This window comes from Eriocheir sinensis, unplaced genomic scaffold (genome assembly GCF_024679095.1).
Source record: "Eriocheir sinensis breed Jianghai 21 unplaced genomic scaffold, ASM2467909v1 Scaffold31, whole genome shotgun sequence".
In the NCBI taxonomy this organism is placed as follows: Eukaryota; Metazoa; Arthropoda; class Malacostraca; order Decapoda; family Varunidae; genus Eriocheir; species Eriocheir sinensis.
In genome coordinates this window covers 115,001-126,785 of record NW_026111621.1, presented here as the reverse complement: position 1 = coordinate 126,785, position 11,785 = coordinate 115,001, and positions in this window count along the sequence as shown.

Genomic DNA, 11,785 nt, shown 5'->3' with positions numbered 1-11,785 from the left:
CATTTATCACATTTACCGACATACAAGGAATGTAGGGTACCTCATTTATCACATTTACCAACATACAAGGGGTGTAGGTTACCTCATTTATCACATTTACCGACATACAAAGGGTGTAGGGTACCTCATTTATCACATTTACCAACATACAAGGGGTGTAGGTTACCTCATTTATCACATTTACCGACATACAAGGGGTGTAGGGTACCTCATTTATCACATTTACCGACATACAAGTGGTGTAGGGTATCTCATTAATCACATTTACAGAGATACGAGGGGTATAGGTTATCTCCTTTATCACATTTACCGACATACAAGGGGTGCAGGTTATCTTATAAATCACATTTACTGAGATACAAGGGGTGTAGGTTATCTCATGTATCACATTTACCGATATACAAGGGGTGCAGGTTTTCTCATTTATCACATCTACCAACATACAAGGGGTGTACGTTATCTCATTTATCACATAATCGACATACAAGGGGTGCAGGTTATCTTATTTATCACATTTACCGACATACAAGGGATGCAAGTTATCTCATTTATCACATTTACCGACATACAAGGGGTGTAGGTTATCTCATTTATGACATATACCGACATACAAGAGGTGCAGGTTATCTCATTTATCACATTTACCGACATACCTCATTTACCTCATTTACTGACATACAAAGCGTGCAGGAAGAAACTTTCATATATGAAGCAATTTTCAAACTCAAAACATACGTCAACATTAACTTATAAAAAAGATAAAAAAACAAACTCAAGTGAAACATATCGCGATAGGAAGTCGACAAAGACACGGTACCGTGTCGCAATTCATCCACCTTTTATTTGTATATAAATCCCGCGCATGCGTAGATTGGATGGGATGTCTTAGGATACGTGGATGGCAGATGACACCACGCCGGGTAGGACATGTATGTTTAAGTTGGATAAGTTCAGGTTCAACAAAGACATAGGCAAGAACTGGTTTACCAACAGTAGTGGATGAGTGGAACAGACGTATAAGTAAGTCATGTGGTGAGCGCCAGCACGATAGATACATTCAAGAAGAGGTTAGATAAGTTCTTGGATAGGAGGGGTATGGGGCGTTAGTTTGGTGCCGTGGTCTGGGCCAATGTCAATATAGACATTGGTCTGGGCGGTATGTTGCGCTGTCTCGCGAGACCTTCTTCCTCCTTCTCCTCTTGTTGCGGGGGGAGCCCGACGGGTGGGTGGTGGGGTGTCGAGGGAAGTAATAAATAATTATTAACGATCAATAATTATCGCTTAATTTTTTAGATAAAGACGCTTATTGAAGTAACCATTTAGCAACATGTATAAAAGTAATTGTAAGAATTATGCAGTCACTTGTTGCCATGATAACGTTGACCACTCTTTTTCTGTGGTCGGTGATCGGAAGTTAGTTCCGATCTCCACAGTCCGATTACCTTTTATAACGATGATCTAATCTTTGCATTCAGATCGTCAAGTGCTGTTCCGATCAGATCGGAAGATCGGACGATCGGACTGATGTTCGGAAGTGCCCAGCTCTGATATATATATATATATATATATATATATATATATATATATATATATATATATATATATATATATATATATATATATATATATATATATATATATATATATATATATATATATATATATATATATATATATATTAAAAATCTCTGTCCTTTTACCCACTCTCTTCTTGTTATTCATGAGTGACCTTCTTTCCATAACAAACTGTCCTGTCCACTCATAAGACGACGACTCCACTCTGCATTATTCAACTTCTTTCAATAGAAGACAATCACAACAGGTAGTACATAACTCCAGACAGGAGGCTGCAGAACGCTTAACCTCAGACCTTGCTATCATTTCCGATTGGGGTAGAAGGAACTTCAATGCCTCAAAAACTCAATTTCTCCACCTATCAACTCGACCTAATCTTTCAAACACCTATCCCCTATTCTTCGATAACACTCAGTTGTCACCCTCTTCAACATTAAATATCCTCGGTCTATTCTAAACCCAAAATCTTAACTGAAAACTTCTCATCTCCTCTCTCACTAAAACAGCTTTCTCGAGGTTGGGCGTTCTGTATCGTCTCCGCCAGTTCTTCTCCCCCGCACATTTGTTATCCATATACAGGGGCATTGCCCGCCTCGCATTAAGTATGCATCTCACGTGTGGTGGGGCTCCACTCACACAGCTCTTCTGGACAGAGTGGAGTCTAAGGCTCATCGTCTCATCAGCTCTACTCGTCTTATTGATAGTCTTCTACCTCTTAAATTCTGTCGCGATGTTGCCTCTCTTTCTATCTTCTATCGATATTTTCAAACTGAATGCTCTTCTGAACTTGCTAACTGCATGCCTCTCCCCCTCCTGCGGCCTCACCACACACGACTTTCTAATGAAGCTCATCCCTATACTGTCCAGAGTTAACCAGCATCGTCACTCTTTCATCCCTCACGCTGGTAAACTCTGGAACGATCTTCCCTCAACTGTATTTCCTACTGCCTTCGACTTGAACTCTTTCAAGAGGAGGGTATCAGGACAGCACTCCTCCCGAAATTGATTTCTTTTTTTGGCCACTCTACTCTATTTAGGAGCAGTAAGTAAGTTTTCATTATTGTTTTTTTTTTTTACGCCCTTGCACTGTCTCCTCTGCTGAAAAAAAAGAAGAAAAAAAAAAGAAAAAGAAAAAAAATATATATATATATATATATATATATATATATATATATATATATATATATATATATATATATATATATATATATATATATATATATATATATATATATATATATATATATATATATATATATATATATATATATATATATATATATATATATATATATATATATATATATATATATTTATATATAAGAACATAAGAACATAAGAACATAGGAGTCTGCAAGAGGCCGATAGGCCTGTACGAGGCAGCTCCTCTGAACCTAAGCTCCCGTGTAGCTCCCGTGTATCTAACCCCACCTAATATCGCTGTTCATGAATTTATCTAATCTATTTCTGAATGTGACAATTGCATTGGCACTCACCACATGACTTCTAAGCCTATTCCATTCATCCACCACCCTGTTTGTTAACCAATTTTTGCCTATGTCCCTGTTGAATCTGAATTTATCCAATTTAAACCCACTACTTCGTGTCCTATCCGGTTATTTCACCGACAAAACCTTAGGAATGTCTCCCTTATTAAAGCCCTTCATCCATTTATAAACCTCGATCATGTCTCCACGCACCATTCGCCTTTCTAGAGAATGCAAGTTCAACTGTTTGAGTCTTTTCTTGTATGGCACGTTTCTCAACCCCTGAATTATCTTAGTCATCCTCCTCTGCACCGATTCTAACATTTTGATATCCATTCTATAGTAAGGTGACCAGAACTGAACCGCATAGTCAGGTTGAGGTCTAACTAATGGTAAATATAGTTTGAGGAAGACTTCGGCGCTTCTGTTGCTTACGCTCCTTGAAATAAATCCCAGTACTCTATTTGCTCGATTTCTAGCTTGAATGCATTGTGCCCTTGGACGAAGACCAGAGCTGACTAAGACCCCTAAATCCCTCCTACACCCAGACCTGCTTATAAGAGTATCATTTAAGAAATAATTATGTGAGGGGTTGTTCCTACCTACACTCAGAATACTGCACTTCCCTACATTGAACTCCATCTGCCATTTATCCGCCCAGTCATACAATCTGTTTAGTTCACCTTGGAGAATACTAGCGTCCTGATCCGACTCAATTACTCTACCGATCTTGGTATCATCTGCAAACTTACTGACATCACTACTAGTTCCTGTATCTAAGTCATTGATATAAATAATAAACAAAAGTGGACCTAATACCGAACCTTATGGGACCCCATTCGTAACACATCCCCAGTCAGACCTTTACCATTGATTTGCACTCTTTGCTTCCTATTGCTAATCCACGCCTTGACACAGTTCAAAACTCTACCCTCTACTCCGTGAGCCTGTAATCTGAGCAACAGTCGTTGGTGAGGAACTTTGTCAAACGCTTTACTAAAATCAAGATAGATTACATCATAATTTTCATCTCTGTCTACCGCCTCAAATACTTTATTGTAGAAGGACAAGAGATTGGTGAGGCATGACCTTCCTTTAGTGAACCCATGCTGCGAGTCGTGAATTAAGCTATGTTTCTCTAGATGCTCCCGAATGTTCCTGGCTATCATGGACTCCAGCATCTTGCTTATAACCGATGTTAAGCTAATTGGGCGACAGTTTGAAGTAACTGACCTGTCCCCCTTTTTGAAAATCGGCGTCACATTAGCTACTTTCCATAGGCTCGGCACATAGCCAGTATTTACCGACATCTTAAAGATGTTGGTTAGTGGGTCACTGAATACATCACCTAATTCCTTTAATACCCTCGTAAATATCCCGTCAGGACCTGGCGACTTATTCTTCTTAAGCTTATCTATCTCATCCTGAACTACTTGCCTGGTAATTATTATATCCCTCAATTGATCGCCATCCCTGCCCTCGTACACCTGAACCCTTTCAGGAATAGTCGTTCGATCCTCCTGTGTGAATAATGAAAGGAAGTAGTCGTTTAACAATGTGCTCATATTTTCGTAATTTTCTACTAACTCCCCTGTGTTTATTTACAGCGGTCCAATTTTCTCCCGTGTTTTTGTTCAATACATCTGAAAGAAGCCCTTAGGACTACTTTTAGCTTCATTTGCTGCTTTGATCTCATAGTTCCTTTTTGTTATCCTGGTGTTTTTCTTAACTAATCTAGATAATTCGACGTACCCGCCCCTGAGATGTGTTTCACCATTCTTTTTTTCTGATAAATTCCCTTCTTTAACCTTATCTCGTGTCTTAGTCCACGAGTCATCCACTTTGGGTCATTATTTTTTTTTCTAAGTGTTCGCTGTGGTATATGCTGTCTTTTCCCCTCTAATATTACTCTAACTAAATTATTGTAAGACATGTCTACCTGGTTCTCATGGCTCTCCAATCCGCAGTTCTGGCCCTCATGAATCCCTAAATTATCCCGGTTTATGCCTTCAAGATGTCTTCGAAACCCCTCGTAATTTGCTCTTCTAAAATCTGGAACTAACACTGGGTTTGGTTCGCGGGTTACCGCCCAGTCAAAGATAAAACGAACCGTTCTGTGGTCACTATTTCCTAACTCTCCGCCCACCTCCAACTCACGTAGCAAGTTCCCATTATTGGTTAGGACTAATATGTTATCTCCTATGGGAGGCTCAGTAACTACCTGCTTAAGGAAATTATCTTGTATAACTTCAAGAAAATCCTCGGCTTCCAGGTCACCCACTTGGTCTTCCCAGTCTATATTCCTATAATTAAAGTCCCATATTACACAGACATTTCTACTCCTAGTCGCCCTTCCAATCTCCTGCAGTAATATCCTCGTGTCCTGCCTGTTAAGGTTGGGTGGCCAGTACAGAACTCCTAGAGTTAGTTTTTCTTTCCCTTTGTAAACGTCCAACCAAACTGATTCTGAATCCATGTTAGTTTTGACTGAATTGTTAACTAAACATTTAAGTGAGTCTTTAACATATAGCGCAACTTCACCTTCCTTTCTGCCCCTTCTGTCTTTGTGAAACATCTGATAACCCGTTATTTCAAATTCTGATCTAAAATTTCTATTGGCAGTGTCTATCCATGTCTCAGTGATCGCTATTATCTCAAAATTTTCTGAACAAGCTTCACCCCTTAGTAAATCTATCTTGTTTCTGAGGCTCCTGCTGTTAGTATAGAAAATTCTTAGCCCGTCCTCTGTTACTCCCCTATAATTACTTCTAAGCTGCCTGGTTATATTATGAGCTAGATGTCCTCTTCCATTACTCCTCCCATTGCTCCCATTACTCCTCCCCCCCTCGCGTATACTAAAAAATCCCTCAGGGTTCCAAGTGCTCGCTCAAGGGAGTCCGAGAGAGCCTCAACACCCTTGAACGTCAAGTGTATCCCGTCACGGGCGTAGAGGGCGTCGTTGCCTAAGAAGAGGTCCCAATTGTCGACGAACAGCCACCCATTACGCCCGCAGTGCTCAGCAAGTCTGCTGTTCACTGCTATCGCCATGGACAGACATCCATCGCCAACGCCACTCCTTGGCAGGACGCCACACACTACTGGCGACCCACCAGCGTCACGTATCCTGCCTAACAATTCTCTAAAACGCCTGAGAAGGTCCTCGTTTGGCACACAGGAAACGTCGTTTCCGCCACAGCTGAGAAAGACAATGGGGTTCGATCCCTCGCTTGGCATACACGCCTCAATCCTGTCTGATATATGGCCCACCCCTGCCCCTGGGAAACACACTCTCGTCCTGTTTTTATCCTTGGAACAAAAATACCTGTCAACATAACGAACCTGACTATCACCAACAACAACATCCCGGCGGTCAAGAGAGGGGCCAGAAGGAAAGGAGGGAGGGTGAAGGGGGGAGGGGAGAGCGGGAAGGGAGGGGAGGGACCTGCTGTGAAGAACGAGGGGAAATTGTGGAAGAGGTGGAAGGAGGAGAAGGAGGAGAAGGAGGAGAAAGGGAGGAGGAGGAGGGGGATGGAGGAACGGACGAGGAGAGGGAGGAGGAAGAGGGGGAAAGGGAAGGTAAGGGACAGGTGTGGGAGGGAGGGACGAGCGAGGAGGCGAAGGACAAGGAGGAGAAAGAGGGAGAGGAGGAGGAGGAGGGTGGGCGGGAAGAGGGGAGAGGGGGGACGGAAGAGGAAAGCGAGGAGGAGGCGGCGGAGGAGGAGGAAACATGGAAACATGGAAACATGGAAACGCAGGCAACAGAAAGCCTATTGGCTCATTACGAGGTTGCCCGCTTTGGTGATTTAATCTGCTCGACAGCCTGGGGCCTGGGGAGCAGATGAAAGCACCTCGACATTGAGGAGCAGATGAAAGCACCTCGATATTAAGGAGCAGATGAAAGAAACTCAATATTCAGTTTACTCCCGACGCAGCGAAGTGACGGTCGATTCTATATTTGAAGGAGTTGATAGTATTCGCATTTACTACTTCTGAAGGAAGATTGTTCCAGTGACGGATGACTCGGTTTGAAAAGAAACTCCTTCCGATGTCTGTGTTACATAGACTAGACTGAATTGGTAAACCGTTATTTCTAGTTCTTAGGTTGGTTTGCAATTCAAAGAAATTGGAGTAATCGACGTTATTGAATTTTTTCAGATACTTGAAGACTTGAATCATATCTCCTCGTAGGCGTCTTTTCTCTAATGTAAAGAGAGTGAGTCGCTTGAGTCGTTCCTCGTACGGTTGAGCCCTTAAGGTTGGTATCATTTTCGTGGCGCGTAATTGAATCCTTTCCAGTAAATCAATGTCCTTTCTGTAATTAGGAGACCAGAACTGTACTGCATACTCGAGGTGCGGTCTTACCATGGAATTATACAAGGATAGCATCACGTCTGGCGTTTTACACTCGCTATGAACCCGAGCATAGTGTTGGCTTTGTTGTATGCTTTTTTACAGTGATTCGCGTGTTTCAGGTCACTGCTGATAGTGACTCCAAGATCCTTTTCCTCCTGCATCACTTGCAGAGGTCTCCCATTCATGATGTATGTGTGGTTACTATTTCTGGACAAAATGTGCATGACTTTGCATTTGTCAACATTAAAGGACATTTGCCATTTTTCCGACCATTCGATAATGTGATTGAGGTCTTTCTGAATGATTTCGCAGTCGGTCTTTGTGAGGGCCTTTCCCCCCACCTTAGTGTCATCAGCAAATTTCGATATTGTGGAATTCAGTCCTGATTCGAGGTCGTTGATATATATGATGAAGAGAATGGGTCACAGCACTGACCCTTGAGGCACTCCACTAGTGACTGGAAGCCAATCGGAGGGCTGTCCGTTAAGTAGTACTCGTTGTTTTCTGTCGGTGAGCCAATCTCTTATCCACGCGATCAGATTGGCTCCAATGCCCGCCGAGTGCAGTTTCTTAAGGAGTCGCTCGTGCGGTACCTTGTCGAAGGCTTTCTGAAAGTCCAGGTATATAACATCACTGGGGATGTGGGCATCCCAGTTCTTATAGATACCTTGGAAGAAGTCTAATAAATTGGTTAGGCAGGAGCCCTTGTTTCTGAAGCCATGCTGGGTGTCGGAGATTACATTATTGTCTTCTAGAAACTTAACAAGTTTGTCTCTAATAATCTTTTCGAGTATTTTTCCTGCCACTGATGTCAAACTTATGGGCCTGTAGTTTAATGCAACGCTTTTGTCTCCTGTTTTGAAAATTGGTGTTACGTTCGCCATCTTCCAGTCTTCCGGGACCTTTTTCAATTGAACAGACTGGTTGAATATGTTAGTGAGTGGCAGAAGTATTTGTTGTTTAAGCTCTTTTAATAACCGCGGGGACAAACCGTCAGGTCCTGTTGACTTGTTCGTGTCGAGTTTATCCAAATACTCTTTCACTTCTTGGTCGCATATTGAGTCAATTTTCAGGGGCGTGATTCCCCTCGGCGGGTCAGGGTTCTCGGGCATGGTTTCGATGTTCTCGACTGTGAATACGGATGCGAAGTTACTGTTGAGGATTCTGGCCATCTGTTTACTGTCCTGAGTTGCAGCTCCAGTCTCGTCTGTCAGGGGACCAATATTGGATTTTACTTTCTTTTTCGATCTGATGTATGTGAAGAATTTTTTTGAGTTTGTCTTGATGTCACGCGCTATTTGTTTTTCGTAGTTGCGTTTACTACTCCGAATAAGGGTGCGACAAGCTCTGAGGCTGTTGTGATACTGAGTACGGGCTTCGGCCGTGTCATTCTCTTTCATTAGGTTATAATTCCTTTTTTTTTAGTTTACCGCCCTTTTTATTTCTCTGGTCATCCACGGTGGATCTACGGCACCATTTACTCGCCTGGGTTTCGCCGGCACTATAGCCTTTTCTACTCCCAAAAGCTTATCTTTGAAGTTGTTCCACACGTTGTCGATTGTATTGTCGGTTAGGTGAAGTTGGTCCCAGGTCGCAGAGGGAAGCAGCTCACGGGCTAGGTTGAAATTTGCTTTTTTGTAGTCTGGTATCACTGACGGATTGTCTACGAGTTTGTGACTTATGTTGACATTGAAACGGATTAAGTGGTGATCGCAACCGTTAATTTTTTCACCAACTTCACAGTCGCGAATGAGGTCGGGGTCGCTTACTAATACCAGATCCAGCAGATTGTTTTCTCTTGTTGGTTGAGTTACAACTTGAGTGAGGAACGAATCCTCCACCATTTTTATAAGCCTGTTACCCTCTTGATCTCCAGTCAATTGTCCCCAGTCAATGTTAGGGCAATTAAAGTCCCCAATTATTATTGCTTCTTTACTTTGTGTTAAAGAGTGAAGCTCTTCGTACAGGGCAGTGTCATCGGCTGCCTGTTGTTTTGGAGGCCTGTATACGGTCGCAAGTGTTAGTTTCTTATTATTCGCAGTTATTTCCACATAGACGGAGTCGTAATTCTCTGCGTCCTGTTTGTCTATTTTTATGGCAGGGAGCGTACTTTTTACGTAGCAAATTACTCCTCCTCCTTTCTTGTGCATTCGATTTTTTTGGAAGCTTTCGTACCCGGGAAATGACAGTTCAGATACTAGATGTGCAGAGTTGGCCCAAGTCTCTGTGATGGCTACCACATCTGGTTTCTCATTTGCAATATACGCCCTAATTTCATCCTTTTTGGGTAATAGACTGCGTGCATTTGTGTACAAAATGGAAATGTGACTACTGGTTTGGCCGTGTCGTGTTGAATGAGTTCGCTTGTCGGAGGCGTCGTTGGTTACACAGTTTCTTGCAAGCCGCATCGACGCTACGGTTCGGTCGATCAAGGGTTGGCTTTGCCTTGCCCTCGCCTCCAGTTTTTTGAATAGCTTTTCGAGAAGCTTTCAACTGCATCGTTCAGGAGCCTTCCTAGCCGCGCCGAACCAACCTCGTTCAAGTGGAGTCCGTCCTCCCAAAACAAATCTGGGCGCTGGTTGAAGTGATGCCATGCGTTCGTGAACCCTACGCCTTCATCGTTACATAACTGCTTTAGACTAGTGTTGACGCCGTACGCTTTACTGTTGTTGTATCCGACGAACGTATTGACTCTCGGTAGAATTCCAGAGACGATGATGTGAGGGGACTTGGTCTTGTATTTCCGAATGACTTGACGGTATTTTGCTAACAGGTCCTGAATTTTAGTTGACTGAAGGTCGTTGGTTCCCGCTTGGATCAGATACACTGTGTCGTCCTTCGCATTTACTGAAACTGCATCGACAGCTGATTCAATATCGTCCAGTTTGGCTCCGGGGATACAGAAACGCTGCCGTGTCAACGTATTCCGACCGCAAAACTCCGTAAGTTGGCCTCTCACCACACTGTCTCCAACTAAATTGACTCTAGTAGTTAGTTTGCCTATACCAGGAAACAGCGTCTGGTTCATACAAGTGACAGCTGGTAGAATGGTCTTGTGATTTCTTCTGGAAGGGCGCGAGGTACAAGAGGGAGCGCGGGCTAAGGTGGGTTTGGAAGTGGTGGTGGTGATAGTAGTGGGTGGTTGGGGAAGGGTGGGGGGTAAGGTGTGGATGGAGGGAGATGTGGTATCAGAAGTGGAGGAGGCGGAGGTTGAGTTCGTATTGGAGGTGGAAGTGGAGGATGGAGTGGTGATGAGGATAGGGGAGGAGTCAAGGGTGTTGGAGGGAGAGGAAGGGAGAGCGGGAGAAAGGGGAGTGGTACTGTGGATGGAGGTGGATGGGTTAGGAGAGGAGGTGGATGGAGTAGAAGGAATGGTAAGGGTGGCGGCGGGTTCAGGCGTGGCAGAGGAGATCGTGTTGAAGGTGGAAGGGGAAGATGGAGTGGTGATGAGGATAGGGGAGGAGTCGGGGTGTTGGAGGGAGAAGAGGGAGTGGGAGTGGATGAGTTAGGATGGGTGGTGGATGGGTTAGTTGGAATGGTAGGGGTGGCGGCGGGTTCAGGCGTTGCAGAGGAGTGGGGTGGTTGAGGCGAGGCAGAGGAGATCGTGTCGGAGGTGGAAGGGGAAGATGGAGTGGTGATGAGGATAGGGGAGGAGTCAAGGGTGGTGGAGGGAGAAGAGGGAGTGGGAGTGGATGAGGTAACAAGGGAGGTGGATGGGGCGGAAGGAATAGTAAGGATGGAGGCGGGTTCAGGCGAGGCAGAGGAGGAGGAGGAGGTATGTAATTGGGTCAGAACGTCAGAATATGAGTTTGAGGAGGAGGAAGCTGGAGTAGGAAGGGCGGGGAAAGAAGTCACAACTTCCCATATCAGTACGTTTGAGCGTTTCAGCTCATCGTTAATCGAGCTAAGTGCTTGGATACGCGAGTCCAAGACACAATATTTACATTTAGACTCGCTGAGTTGAAAGTGGATCGTGGCAAATTTCTGCGAACAATTACCGCAAGTGAAATATTTGGGCATGGTTACAATTCCTTTTTTCTTTTATTTTTTTCTGTAGCAAGAAACTTTAGTTAAGATATATTTATAAACCGCGTGGGTGGCTTGCTGAATACCAGGAAGGAGCTCAACTGAACACCTGGAAGGAGTTAGGTAGGGGTCGGGTCGAGTCACGCGGGGTTAATTAGTTGGACGGTAGAGAGGCTTGTTTAGTTAAAGGAACACAAAGGAACACAAAGGAGGAGGAGGAGGAGGAAATAGTTAGAGGAGTAGGAAATGGTTAAAGGAGGAGGCGGAGGAGGAAATATGGGTTTGGGCGGAGAAGGAGGAGTAGGGAAGGTGATTAAAATAAAAATAGAAATACCTGTGTTGAT